General features: G+C 32.1%; 1 protein-coding gene and 1 non-coding gene across 3 annotated transcripts in view; one reads left to right on the top strand and one right to left on the bottom strand.

Moving 5' to 3' along the window:
* Nucleotides 1–16,210, bottom strand: part of LOC118189460 (uncharacterized) — a 504,436-nt gene that overhangs the window by 433,030 nt on the left and 55,196 nt on the right. The gene's annotated exons all lie outside the window — the stretch shown is intronic.
* TRNAY-GUA (transfer RNA tyrosine (anticodon GUA)) lies at nt 11,101–11,173 on the top strand. The gene has a single exon. It is a non-coding gene; the product is annotated as a tRNA-Tyr (tRNA).

Below are 16,210 nucleotides of genomic sequence, written 5' to 3'. Positions count from 1 at the left end.
TTTCCGTGTAGCATAAACTATTAGATTCATTCTCAGCCGAGTCATCGAATGTTAAAACAACACTGGAAGGAATCTTCTAAAGACTCTTTTAAAGAGATTAAAGAGACTCTTTTAAACTGATCACTGAAAATACAATACCCAACATCAAAGATAACGAATACATCGGGGTATGGAGTAGTGGCAGTAGTAGTAGTGTAAGTGACGTAACACCGATATATATGTTTTAAATTATTGCCTCATCATGACAGAATTTACCTTAGCCGCTGTGTGCTGCTTCAAAATAGTTCGATTGGTTTTGACTGCTTCAAAATACTCAACAAATTTCAGTCTTACATTAAAACTACATGCATTTCAAAGGAAATTGAAGAGGTATTCATCTTTAATGATAATATTAAACGTCTTGCCATTTACACTGCGGTGGAGGGGGGAAAGGGACCTTTTTACAATTTCCGTTCCACTGGGCCGATTGACGAAATTCAAATTGCGTTTTCCATGTATCGTAAACGCGACTTATGATATATCTTAGATTTATTTATGGCAATTGTTCTAACATAGGTATTTTGACACAAAATCGGATTTTTTCTGAAATAACATACAATTCCTCCCCCCATATTTTGATTCTATGATTTAAATTACGCCTAGATATTAAATTTTGTAATCTTTGGTCGGAAATTTATGGACAAATTAAAAAATTTGTCTTGGCGAATTTTTTCAGTTTTCGCCAAGAATAATTCACTTGGCGAACTTCTTAATTTTATAGCAACCTATTTTCTTTTGCCTTTTTTCCATGTGCACGAACGGGAAAAAAAAGTCAATGTTCATACTTTCAAATAATTTTAATAAAGTGCATACACTTCGTTAAAATTTTCGTTATTATTGCTTATAATAAATACGCCAAATTTCAAAACGCGCCAAAATGTAAAATCACGTATATCTTAGAAAATTTTGAATAAAAAACTCTAATTTTTTGCAGGTTTTGTTGCAGAAATACATCTACTTTAAGATTATGGCAAATTTTTTATAGGTTTATTCAAACTGTTTTTCGAAAAGTTTATAAAAATTATTTAAAAATACGAATTTTAAAAATAAGTCACAAAAAATGGGACAATTTTATTTGGAATGAACCTAAATTTCGAAATATGAAAGGAAGAATTAAATATGTTTAATTAAAAAGATATATTAATAAATATATATCAAATTCAATTAGCATTGAGGAGGTAAAATTTTGAGAGCTAATTTTTTTTAAACTACTCGTGCGATTTTTACAGAACTTGGTAGTTTTGCATAATTTGACACTTAGAATTGAAATATAGAAAAGAATTGGTATGTTATTTCAGAAAAAGTCCGATTTTGTTTCAAAATACCTATATTAGAACAATGCTATATATAAATCTAATACATATCCTAAGTCACACTTTCGAGACACAAAAAAGACGCAAGTTGAATTTGGTCAATCGGCCCAGTAGAACGGAAGATACAGAACTGTCCTTTTATTTCCCCCGCAGTGTACTTTCAATTACAGAAGTGTTTTATAATAACGAAAATATTCATGTTTTGGTAATGTCAAATTAAAAAAAAATATATATAATAAAAAAGAAAATCTGAAAGGTTTCAGATTTTAAATTACGTCCAAAGGAGTGTTTTTTTAACATTTTGTCCGTTATCTTTATTAAATATCACGTTCTTCGCACTTAAACCATAAAATTCAGTTCCAGAGCAAAATCGCAGAATAGTTTTAAATTAAGCATGTCTTTAGAATTTCCGATACAGAGTCTTGCGCGCTGAAAATAAAAATGTTTTTACTGTACAACGTTGCCATGGCTCGCTTTCAAGTGCTTGAGTTTGTTAATCAAAAATTCGTTAAAGTTTTACAAAATATGAAATCGATAATAAAACAAATTCCAAATTTGGGCTTCCACATGCCCATATTCGAAGTAGGATTACGTCGTTCAAAATTCGATGGCTCTATGCACCGTTGTTTATCACAATGCGAGAAATATACATACATTTATGCAGATTTTTCATGATTTAATTTCTTCAAATATAATGCGGGACTCAAACATTGGGTGGCAACAATTTGAAAAGTGAAACGGACATTTATAATGAAGCAACGCAAAATCACAAAACGAAAACAATAGTCCCTGGACAATGTAATTATTAATTGATCGCATATTTATTTTTCATACGGATTATTATGTAACAATTATTGTATAGATGACATTGTCAATTTAGCATTGTAATATTACTATCATTGATTCAGTGAATGCCGCTGGCGGTGGATGGTAGATTCTTTTCACGTCGCATGGACATATAACTCTGATTGCCGTAGAACCTTAGGTCGGAGGTCCATGCGACTGCCTTTCAGTCCTTCAGGGACAAAGCCCGTTTGGACTGATAATGTTGGACAGTTTTATACTCGTTATGAAAAAATAAAAATTCAAGAGGTTTGACTCAGTACGACAAAAATTGATCGGGATATTTAATATCATGATTTGCAGTTTTTGATGTCATTTCCGACTTGTCTCGAAGGATCGGTTAATTAAGCTAGAAGACCTCAACGAGGTGCAACGAAAATGTGTAGAATTTAATGAGCGTACAAGGAAGTCAAGCGGTAACAACATCAAATTTTTTTTTCGTAAATATTACCTTAAATAACTGAGACATCATCAAAAATTATTACCACACCTGTTATTTTGCAATTTCTTCAACATTAGTTTGAAAAATTCGGTTTTTTACGTTTTGCGTTATTTTATTCAAGAAAACAGAAGTACAGTAATTTCTTTTGGGAGATTGTTCTATCCATTTCCGACACCATAAAAGTGCAAATGCCCTTTCGGTGACACGTATATGGGCAGAGGCGGCGAGAAGGAAGCCAAACCCAAGCGATTCGAACTTTCCTTTCAAACGGCTGAATACATTAAAAAGGTAGACGACGGGGGAAAAAAAAATACGAAACAATAAACCGTGGTTTTGTCACCTACACTTGAAGAATGACGTCATCGAGCGAACAGAATAATCTATTCATGAGAACACATAGTTTTTTCCTTCAACACAACCCGTTCGAATGTAACATACGATGAAACGGCAAAGCACAGCAATGTTAATATAAACACGGGCATTTATCGTCTGATCAATGTATTGGAATTGCAGTTTCGAATATCTCTATAATACTTATTTAGTTCCTTATATTTACGAAATTCCACTGTTCAGTATGTGATGTAAAACTTATGCAAAGGACATTCATCCAACTATAGAAAAATCTATAAAAGATTAAAAATAATTATTAGTAGTAGTACCGTTACTGATGTTGGCAACGCATTTTCTTCGCAATTATTTATTTAGCTGGCAAAATATGATGGATGTTAGCGTTCCATTTCCAACAGACAGAATTACTTTTTGTGACTAAAAAAATATAATCTTCTGTTAAAACATACAATTACTCACATTTGTTTTCGGATATTTATATTTTTGAAATTTATTTGCAATATACTACTTACTTATACTTAATATTCAAACACAGACATTCAAATATTTTTCTAATTATTTTAAGCACTGTTTATTGTAAAATAAATATTATCCAAATATTCCTCGTAATAAAAAAATTACTTAAAAGTGTTAATCAGTAATTTATATAATAATTCAGACACTCCAAAATTTTTGTTCAAATGTTCTGGTAGACAATATTTCTTGCTTTAATTTTTTGTTTCAAATGAAAATAGATCACAAGAATTATCGTCTGCATTTGGTAATTTTTACTTACTTAGCAAAATACATTAACAGTCCCATACCTGTTGTGATCATGGCAAGACGTTACAAATGAACGACTAATTCTGTTGGAAATTTAGTAATTCTTCTTTTTAATGATGGCAGAAGTATTCTAAATATTAAAAAAATCCTTGATGTAAAGATATGAAAAGCGTTTAACTATCTTTGATGTAATAAAACGATAGAAATTTTGTGGAACTCTTGATACAGGGGATTCTGGAATACATCTCAAGCTAATACTAATGAATCGCAGATTCGTTCTATGGAAAAACAAACAACACCGAAAAACTAGTACTTTAAATCGTTCAGCAGGTTTAGAAGAACCGTTTACAATAAAAGTTAACTCTGAAGCTTTTAGAACCGCCATTTAAAGTACCCTGATACAATGGGATAACAGAAAGATGGACTGCAATACTCTTATATTCACAGAAAAGAGGAAATTTAATATATTTGGGTCCTATAGACGAATTAATAGATAGATAAATCCGAATTAAGAAATGAATTTGAAAAATATATTGCCCATGCACGAGGGTACAGGCACAATGCTTTGGGGATGTTTCGTTGCCTTTAGAATTAGGAATACAATGTTTATCGAAAATAATATGGATTACAGAGGGTTTTTCACACATTTTTGTAACGGTTTTGAAAAGATTTATGTATAAAAATGTCTTGGAATTTTATTTTCTAATATGTTCAGTCTTGTAGTGCTTTTATTGATCTATCATATTACATCTTGATTTCCAAGATAAAAGTCCTTTTCTTAAAACACCCAGGTTGATTTCATTCCACTCCTCCTTCACAATCTTCCAGAATCCATCCAATGTTTGGGGATGCCGTTTATAAAGAGCATGTTTTAAAAGTTTAGTGCACAGTAGTTCATAAGAGACACATCAGAGGACTTGGGTAGGATGCATTTAGAAGGAATATGTTCAATTCCGGTTTCATTTCTTATTTTGTCATACAACAGAGCAGTAGATTTAGAGGTGCGGCTTATCCTGATGGAACTTAATATTGTAAAGATTGTTTGGATAATGGATGGAATTCCTTCTTTAAAAATACGCGTTAAAACATATTTCTGACAATCCGAATTAATTTTGATTTTTTTCCTACTTTCCTTATTTTAAGTTTTCGTTATTACATAATTCAATAATAAACATAAAACCTTTAGAAAACGTTTTCTCTGAACCAGCATATTAAGTCTTTTTCGGTACTAAATCGATCTTTTTCTATTGCAGTCAGATAAGTATATACAAGTCTCATGAATTGTAAATATATACTTCCATTTTCACCTGCCAAATAATTTTCGTACAGCAATCTGCACGTAATCTTACGCCGAGAAACATGTTTCGGCGTTAGGCGATGAACATAGTGTTTTTTGTTTCCATTAGCTTTAAATTAGATTTTAGAATTTTTTTCATAATTCCAACAGAGATATTTGAAGATTTTGCAATAGCTTTCCGGGCGGCTCGAGTTTCCTTTAAAACCTGATATACGACTTCAGATTTAATAAGAGCCGTACGTACCTTTGTTGGGTATGCATTTTTTGCCCTTTTCTATATCAGATGTAAGCTTTAACATTTCTTTCCTTTCATATTAATTATGTCATTTATTTTACGTGTAGAAATATTTAAATCATGTTTTCCCATATCTTTTTAATAAATGAATAAGAGTATTTCTGTTCGGACAGCGCAAAAACATAGCCTTCGATCCATTGTTTATTTTTCAGCGACATTTCAAAGAAAATATTTTTAATGCTACAGACGATAATTAAACTTTATTCGAATTTAATGCAAGTCACGTTTGTATTTTAAAATTAATATTTAAATTAATGGAGAAAATCAAAATCGTTAGAAAAATGTGTGAACCCTCTGCAGTGTAACTATATAAATAATCTTAATGAAAACCTGAAAGCGTCAGGAAGAAAACTTGGAAAGCAAAATTGCATTTTAAAATTTCGATCCTAAACATTCAGCCCTAAACGTTCGCTTGGTGATTATTATAGTCCTGAAGTTGAAGTTATCAAATCTTTTGCATATTCTTCGGATTTGAAATCCTATGAAACGTTCACGGAGAAACATTGAAAAAAGAATAACGAGACACGATACTTCTTCGAAAGTTCTACTAAAAGGAATTTTTATATAGGAATGGAATAAATGAAGCATTCTTATGCAAAAACTTCAGCTGAACCCGTGCTAAAGCACATGAAAAGTGTAATTTTAGCTAAAGGTCTAAGGTATTTCTCCCGCCTTCTTAGCGTGTCTTCGTGGTGTGGTGGTCTGCACGCTCAGTGCGTAATTGAGAGGTCCGTGGTCAGTGGCGTAGCTAGGATTCCAGCGATGCCAAGAATGGAAAACATTTCATTAAAAAATTTCGTAGCATCAATTTGGCGCCGCCTGGATGCTGCGACCGGGGACAGATGTCCCCCTTTGCTCCACCCTAGCTACGCCACTGTCCGCGGTTCGATTTCCGGGGAAGGCGTTGCATATTTTTTATCTCTCCTGTTTAAAAAAATTCTTAATGTTTCTACAAAGGATATCCAATGGAATAATGAATGCTCATTTATTTTCACATTTTAGTTAAATATAAACTTTTTATTCCAAGTTTCCGGAAATTTATGCGTGTCCCTTTTCAGAAAGTTTTCAATAAACAATTTTTTTTTAACCATTTTGAAAACTTTTGTCGAAATAAGCAGGTTTCAAAACAGATGATCAATAGTATATGTAAAAGAAAAGCAAAATCGAGTTACTGAAATTTAGTTACTAATAATTAATAACAAATAAATGAAGAAACACAAAAGTCCAAAAATATCAGATTTTTTATTAATTAGAATTAATCAATGCAGAGATATGGTAAAATAAACTGCAATACACACAAACGCTGTTTGAAGAAACGAAAACAAATAGTACCCGTGAAGAAACAGTATATACAGCATTTGTAATAAAGCTCTATGCACTTTAGAGAATCCGATAGAGGTCTCTCTTCGTTAAGGAGAAAAATTATTCTCTACCATTTTCCTGAATTCCATCAGAATATTTTAGCTCCTTGAAATGATTTGACTGGCGCACAGTTAAATATTGTAGTTTAGAATACAGCGGCTTCCAGAGTAAAGTCATGTTTTGAAATTCCACATGACGATTACTAAAAGTTCCGAAATGCCGTTAATAACCATTACAATGTTATCGATTGCATCGTAACTCAGTAAAACTTTCAGAAACATGAAATTTGAAAGGAAAAAAATCATTTAACTATGGACAATAATAGCAGTAATTCCTAAGGCATAATGTTCTGGATTGAAACCAGTGAAACCACGAAGCATCTAAAACACTAAATCCAGTTTTTTTTATGCCATTCTGAACATCCAATGTAAGCAAAACTGTTTCGTTGCCAGATACTTCAATGAATTCAATTAAATACACTTAAATTTTAAAAATTCTAGTATTTATTAGTCCAAAGGGCTTTGTCCATGAAGGACTACTGTTTCCGTTTTGCGTTGCTTCATTATAAATGTCCGTTTCATTTTTCAAATTGTTGCCACCCAATGTTAGAGTTCTGCATTATATTTGAAGAAATTAAATAATGAAAAATCTGCATAAATGTATGTATATTTCTCGCAATGTGATAAAACAACGATACATAGAGCCATCGAATTTTGAGTGACGTAATCCTCCTATGAATATGGGCATGTGGAAGACCCAGTTTGAAATTTGGAATTTGTTTTATTATTGATTTCATATTTTGTAAAATTTTAACGAATTTTTGAGTAACAAACTCAATGATTTCAAAGCGAGCAGTGGCAACACACTACGGGAGAAAAAACTTTTTATCTTCAGAGCGCGGAACTGTGTATCGGAAATTCAAAAGATAAAGCTCATTTTAAAATTATTTTGTGACATTGCTACTGAACTGAATTTCATGGTTAAAGTGCAAAGAACATGATATTTAATAAATAAAGGTAACACACAAAATGTTAAAAAAGCGCCCCTATGGAAGTAATTTAAAAACTGAAAACTTTCAGATTTTTTTATGTTTTATTTTTTAACGTACCCCAAAAAAGGAAAAAGAAGAATATTAAAATGTGCATTCCCTTTAAATCAAAATAATAATAATAATATAAACATACGCGCTCACAGTTACGGAAATTTATGATAATTTTTCTTCAGCGTATGTAGGCTGAAAACCGTTACACCTGCAAAATCTCTAGAATGTACTACAAGAGTGTATTTAATTATTCAATAATTTTAAATTGCTGGAATTCCAATTACGTAATTCTTTTCTGCTGATTTTTGAAAATTTTATATATAAAGGGGAAGAATATAGAGCATTTTGTGTAATTTAACGAGGCTGCTATACTTCAAGCTTTTCCACGTGGATTTTTTAGAAAGCATATTTAAGTGCAAGTGTCTTTTTTTATTATTCGTAAACAGGATTCTAGGCAAAGTAAGTTTATTTTATACTAAGAACTGGCAAAGTAAGTTTATTTTATATTAAGAACTTTCAAAGTAAGTTTATTTTATACTGGGATGAAACAGGCAGAAGCATATAGCATTTATGTTTATAACACAGTTTGACAGAAATTCTATTACGGACATACATAACAATAAAATAAACATTTGTTTGGTCTGTTGTATTAATAATATATTAATTACTAACAGTTATACTATCAATATAATTAAATACTATTAAATATATTTATATATACCTATATTATATACACAGAAAACCAAAGATTTTTCTGGAAGAGAGATTTCAATTGATTTCAGTGTTCCTCCTCCTGACGAAGTGGCACTGAAAGTTGATTGAATTCCTCTTCTATTGTTCTTTTTTTCCCTTTAAATTCCATTGATTTTTTAAAATTGGGGTATTGCTTGTTTGAAAAGTTTTGGTTTTCACATTTATTAAATTCTTTATTGCGTTTATAGAATTATTTGAAATGTATTACGTATAAATTTAAATTTTTGGTCTTTGTGAAAAATTGGCTCTAAATGTCTTACTTTATGTATTTAATGATAGTTTCTCAGCAGCTTAATGGGTGAAAATACTAGGCATGATTATATATTGTGTTTTTTTTAAAAAGGCTTTGAATCATATATATATATATATATATATATATATATATATACTTTTAAACGATTAATTTTGTTTCGCGCTGAGCAGCGTAATTCTACAATTTGGGAAAATGTATGAAAACTTTCATGCCGCAAGAATTGACAACTGCATTATTTTTCATCCAGAACATGGTAACTGAAAATAATACCATCTGAAAGAATCTTTTAAGTGTTAATAACAATCGAATAATCGATAAAAAAAAGACAGTTTAACCCAGTTTCTTTCTCCAGTAATGCACTGATATTTGTTACACCTAATTTTCATGTATTTATAACAAAAGGATTTAACGGAATTAATCGTAGCTTTCGGATATAACAGACTAACGGCAACAGTAACCAAATGTCAGCATATGCGCGCATTTATCTGGAGCGTAACCATACTGGAACGGTGAAAGAAATCTAGAGACGGTAGTCAGATAAGAAAAAAGCGAATTTTGCTGAAGAAAAATCTGGGTTATGAAGAATAATAAAAGGCCAGCCAGAAACAAAAGGTTGTATTAAAATGAAAGGTTTTTCTCCCTCGCACTGTGCGCGTGCGCTGTTCACTGAAACGTAAAACGGCCGGTCACAGTTAATGAGTACGAACGAACACGATGGCGTCCCAGCTAAGGAATGTGGGAAAAATTTGTCAAACAAATAAAAAGAGGGAAACAAAAGAAAAGATCTTTTGTTTTTTACGACTGCGAATGAGGAGGATATCAGAATAAACATGCAGTTATAGAAATGATTTGCAATCGGATAACAATATGATAAAGGGCAACATTTGATGTGGTTTTTATTTTCTTTTTTTTTCATTGCAAGTTAATTGGTTAATCAAAAACGTCTTTACATCTCAACCACACAATGGAGAACTCAAAATGTTAGAAATGATGACTCTAAACAATATTCTAGTAAGAATAATTTATTTTCTAACTCGTTTGACACAGTTCGTTCGCGAAGCTGTAGGAACGAATGCTAACCAAAACCGATATTTTGGCGTCAAATTTGGTCGCCAAGTCGCCAAACTGATTTTTGATTCACCAATTACTTCCCGAATCTCAATAACATTTTGACACACATCAAACATTTTTTCTCGTATAAAATTGGACAACGAATAGGAAGAAATAAAAATATATCATATATGGTACTTACATTATCTATCTATATATATAGTATATAAAGAAGAAAGTTTGTGTTTTTTTCCTCTAATAACTCAGTCACTACTATAGCTATCGTGTCCAAACTTTCTACGATTCTTTTCTGGATCCTAGGTCGACGTCCACTTTTTTCCAAAAAAAGTAGCTAAAATCAGATATATTAATTAAAAACTCGAAAAAACGATCATTTTCGCCCTCACTTTTCCCTGTGGCAAAAGTCTCGCAAGCTAGAGATGAAAATCTGCTATATTTCGAAAGTTGTTGCCACTGCTCGCTTTCAAATCCTATAGTAAATAAAAATTTTCAAATCCTATAGTAAATAAAAATGTTCTAAGTTTTACGATGAAATAAAAATAGCATTGCCAAGCATTAAATACATTATTCCCGATTCCAAAAATCCGTGGGAAGCCATTTGGACTATTCCCATCTTCGTACGACTTTCATCAGCCGAAATATTAATTAAAAACTCTGTAAAAGCTCATTTTTGCACTCATTTTTCGGAGTGGCAACAGTCTCGCGAGTTAAAGATAAAAATGCTTCATTTCGAAAAGTGTTGCTACTGTTTGCTTTCAAATCGCAGAGTTTGTTAATCAAAAATTTGTAAGTTTTACAAAATCTATACATATAAAGAAGAATATATGTGTGTTTGTTTGTCCGCGTTATTAATGTTGATCAATTTTTGCCACATTTAATCGACGAAAATTGAATATAGAAGAAATATTGGATGGAACTCGAGCTTTTACGACCATTTGATTAGAAAGACGAAAATCCTTAAAAACTGCGTGCCATTGTTACTGATATATTGAGAGATAATTAGCTTCTTTTCCTATCGAAATTTTTTACGTAGGTTCCATATCGCATCAGACTGAAAATTGTATGACTAATGAATCGTATTTTTTGCATCGTTATTAGAGAAGAATTACAGCTGTACCGTTCTCTCTGTTGTTAGATAGATACTTTACACTCAATCTAGCTTAACTGACATCGGGTACTTCAGCTAGTTTAAAATAAAATTAATATTTTTAACAAGGTCCAAATCGTTTTCATTCTGAGGCCTAAAGCATCTATGGATTATGCATATTCCTACGGATTGTGGGGGTATAGCTCAATGGTAGAGCATTCGACTGTAGATCGAGAGGTCCCCGGTTCAAACTCAGGGTGCTCCCTATGAATTCTTAGGTCGAAAGCCTGCTCAGTGGTGCTATATGCTATATATATTCCTACGGATTTTCAAAGTGCGAATTCATAAGCAATTTTAGCTGATATAATCCTGACTAATGTATCAAAATCAGTAAGTAAAATCAGATTTGGCTTCACCTTGGATACAGTTTGACTGTTTTAATGTTACCCAGTCGCAGGGATTATTAATACTCCCCAGTTTCTTTCATTTAACTCATTGTTAGGAAGATGTTTAGTTATAAATAACAATAAAGCAACCCTTGGTTTGCCTTTATTTGAAATATACTAGCCCTGTTTTTACAGCGATCACCACCCGCACACTGTGCCTGGAGCTGTTGTTCTCGTAGACAGACGGTATTTTGTGTTGTAAATTGTTTAAATCAGTAAAACAGCAATTTGAAAGTTATGGAAAGAGAAGTGCAAGGGGTAAGTTTAGCACCTTTCGTTGTACTATTTTTGGTAATTATATAATAAAAAAAGAAAGCTTTCAGATTTTATATTACGAACCACAAGGTCTTTTTTTAACGCTTGATGTGTTATCTTTATTTATTAAATATCATTTTCTTCCACCTTAAACCATAAAATTCAATCTAACAGCGATATCGCAAAATATTTAAAAGAGCATATCCTTAGAATTTCCGATACACAGTCTCGCGCTGCAGATACACATATCCTGCATCCCCGTATAGTTGTTGCCATTCCTCGCTTTGAAATCATCCGAGTTTCTTAATCAAAAACTCATAAATGCTTTACAAAATGTGAAATGGATAATAAAACAAATTTCGAATTTCAAATTTGGGCTTCGCGATGCCCATATTCGGTAAAGATTACGTTATTAAAAATTGGATGGCCCTACGTACCGTTGTTTTATCACATGCGAGAAACATACATACATTTGTGGAAATTCTTCATTATTTAATTTCTTTAAATATAATGCAGGGCGATAATATTGGGTGGCAACAGTTTGAAAAGTGAACCGAAAGTGAATCAACGCAAAATGACAAAACGAAATTAATTGTCCTTCTCGGCTGACGCCCTTTGGGGAAAAAAATTAATAAACAAAACAGAACAAAATAACAAATAGAAATGGCGGCATGCGAAGCCGAAAATCCGCACACCCCAAACATAAACATTTGCACACACACACACAAAAAAAAAAAAAAAAAAAAAAAAAAAAGAATAAAATAATAAATAAAAGGATTAGCAACAATCCACTCCATATATAAACCTCCAACCTCAATATTAATTCAAATCTATCTTATTAATCCAACAGAAAATCTATCTAAAATAATTATAAATTTCCTGTATATCCAATCATCAATACGTATAGTCAAATTTTAAATTTCAATTCAATCCTCTATTCCAATAATACTTTTGTTTTATTAATAATTTTCATGATTTATTCAGCTTATCAAATTATATTCTTCATATTCTGTTTTTTTCAATAAAGTTTCAAAATCTCGATACCTTCTCCTGATTTTTCCAGTTAAAGAACAGTTCTCAACGTAGTTGGAGGCATCTCCGTAACTATTACCAATTTTACAGATTTCATTCTCCCGAAGGTGGAATTTGCTAAGATACTTAAGGAAATCTTCAGTGACCTGACAGGATTTGATTTAAGTCTATGCTGTTGTAAATCTTAATATTTTTTATAAGCATATATTTCCTGTAATGTATTAGAATGTAGTCGAAGTTCCGTTAATAAAAAGAACGATAGTAACAAGTAGCAGTAGACGTTGCAGGTGCAATAACTCGCTAACATTACAAAAGCCATAATTTCACGAAAAGTGCCGAGAGAATTTTACACTATGTCTGCCATCAAAGTTTCTCAAATTCAGGGGGTTGCAGCTGCTCTGATATCTTCAACCACAGAGGACGTAAAATACAACCGAAAAATTAAAACGGCATGACTAATTCAATTTGCAAAATATTCCAGACAAAGCAAGTACTGAAAACGCTCTAAAACTCTCGACTAGGGACACTCTTGCCGCTAGCAAGGGCCTGAGGACAATAGATTTGAATTAATTAAGAGTCGAAGTTTATGTACGGAGTGGATTGTTTATATTGTGTGTTGTGTTTTTGCTTTCTAACCATTTTACTTATTATTTTATTCTGTTTGCCCCCAATCCTATTTGCTATTTTGTTCTGTTTTGTTTATTAACTTTTTTTTATTACCCAAACGGCATTAGCCCTGAAGGACTATTAATTTCGTTTTGGCATTTTGCTTTGATTCACTATAAATGTCGGTTCACTTCTCAAATTGTTGCCACCAAATATTAGAGCCCTGCATTATATTTAAAGAAATTAAATAATGAAGAATTTGCATAAACGTATGTATGTTTCTCGCATTGTGATAAAAGAACGCTACCTAGAGCCATCTAATTTTTAATAACGTTATCTTTTACGGAATATGGGCATTTGGAAGCCCAAATTTGGATTGTTTTATCATCTATTAAAAAAAAAAAAAAAAAAAAAAAAAAACCCTGTCTCCAGCGCGCGAGACTGTGTATCGGAAATTTTAAAGATATGCTCTTTTAAATATTTTTCGATATTGCTGTTGGATTGAATTTTATGGTTTAAGGGCGAAGAACATAATACTTAATAAATAAAGGTAAACACACAAAACATTAAAAGTAGTTTACCTGCCAACTAATGAACTTCTAAGCAGTCAATATTAATTATCATATGCCCTTATTATAATGTTAACAAATCTTTTAAATGTATAATAAATGTGTTTTTAGTTCAATGTGCAGTTTACACACAACCAAACCTAAACGCAAAACCAATCAGCTATCAGTTATTACAATGTAGTCGCCAAACAACTGCGCTAGCGCCCCAGCGAGAAAACAATTTTAAAAGTGTGAAAATTCGTGTTGTGATTGCGATTACGGCAAAGCTTCAAGGGCTATCTGTTTATGGGAAGTGATGTCTTCGTGGAAAAGTTTCTTAGGGAAACTGGCTCGTATACACGTTACACATGCGGAAAACCACGAAAACGCCCATGCAGCCAGCCCGTTCACGAGGTTCGAACCTTGGACCGAGCTACCAGTGTTCAGCGACACTACCGGTCGGCCGCTGTTGGAGCCGAGAATCCCTGTTGTAGAATTTTTCTTATGGTCTTAATAGATGATATATAAAGACAAACTTTCAGTACATGAAGTCCATTTTGAACGAAACAGGCCGTCAACTTCCAAAGAAATTATTACACTCCACAGCTTTCATTTACATTACGCCAACGTTGGCTTACGAGAACGCGGGGGTATAACACAAATCAAAAGTTGCACTTTGGTAACCTATGTTTTTGGTAACCTATGTCTGAAGCTGACATGCAAAATTATGTTTTTATAAAGAGTGGACACATACACTACACATCCAAAACATTTAGAATTTTAGGTAAAACATTCTCCCAGAGTTCCCCATGGTCATTTTCCTTCTCTCTAAAGAAATTATAAAATCGTGAGCAACTGCAGAGGCCCGGAATCATAGGCTTAGATCTCGTGGGATTAGGCAGCAATTAGACGCTACCTGAAATTATGTTTTCAGCCCAAATAAACGTTTACAAAGGACAAAATAAATGTTTTTAACATGTACACTCTGCACCAAAAAAAAGTGTTAGTTGTATATCTCTCGTTATACTGATCCAATCGATGGCGGAAAAAAAGACGCATCATTCATTCTTTCAAATAATTTTAACAAAGTGCAAAAACCATATTTGCCGTTATTTTCGCTTATGACAAATATGCCAAATTTCAAAAAGCGCCAATATATAAATTCACATATATCTTGGGAAATTTTGAAAAAAACTAATTTTTTGCAGGTATGCCAAGAAATCCATCTACTTTAAGATGCGGCGGCAAAAATGTTATAGGTTATGATTTAAAATATTTTTCGGAAAATTTATAAATAATACCAAAAACATAAACTTTAAAAACAAATCGGAAAATAGCTACGAGTTTTATTTGCACTGAACCTAAATTTCGAATTTTGAACGAACGACTTACGTAAGTTTAACATAAAAAAGCGAGATTAATAAGTATTATATACTATATTCAATTAACATTGAGGAGCGAAAATTTTTAGAGCTAATTTTTTAAAAAGTACTCGTGCAATTGTTACAAAACTGGCAATTTGTGAAAATTGGAATCGTAGAATCGAAATATGAAAAAAATAGGTATGTCACTTAAAAAAAAGTCCGATTTTGTGTCAAAATACCTATGTTAGAACCGATTCGAGCTTTCAAGGAATGAAAAGTTAAATTTTGTCAATGAGGCCTGTAGAATGGGAGATATACAACTGCCCATGTATGCGTTTGTGTGCAGCGTGTACAACAACTGATGGCTAAAGTAATACATAAATGTAACGTTTGGTATAACTTTTTGCTTTCCTCAGAGGGTGCATATCACATATGCTTAAAGGAGTTCTAGTAAGAATTGTTTAGCAAATCTTTCAACATAAATGGTTTATACCACATTTTATACTAATAGATCTGTCTACACACAGCTCTAGTTTCGTTTTGCCAACTTTAACAGTTAACATTTAGACATAAACATTTAATCGAACGAAATTCGTAAAAATCGGTACAGTATAACATGTATTATGGATAACTTTATAATGCCACATAAACCAAAGGCTGAAATTTTCACTGTTTGTTATCGTTATTATTGCAGCAAGACGTATTAGGACAAAAATATCTAACGTATTTCGGAATGTTTCTTTTAGTTTTCCATATCCTTTGAAACATCGCGAACACAAAATCCTCGTTCTTCTCGCCTTTCAAATTGCTGAAATCTTGAAGTTCATAATGAGAAGCTTTACAAGATGGCGTCTAGCAAAAATAAAACATTTTGACAGCATTTTGGAAACCATGCATGAAGCTATCAGTGTTATAATGGATTTCTCGAAAATAATGGCTTTAAAGACCTTTTTGAGAACACCTATATCAAGAAAAGTTTGGCTTATCTTCATGTGTATGTGAGATCATTCTTAAAGGAAAAGAATAATGGGTACTTCCAAAATTATAAATAT

The sequence above is a fragment of the Stegodyphus dumicola genome, chromosome 2 (genome assembly GCF_044657685.1).
Source record: "Stegodyphus dumicola isolate Sdum_Otavi_A_Nest chromosome 2, ASM4465768v1".
In the NCBI taxonomy this organism is placed as follows: domain Eukaryota; kingdom Metazoa; phylum Arthropoda; class Arachnida; order Araneae; family Eresidae; genus Stegodyphus; species Stegodyphus dumicola.
The sequence above is the reverse complement of the archived record's forward strand: the minus strand, read 5'-3'. Positions and strand labels throughout refer to the sequence as shown.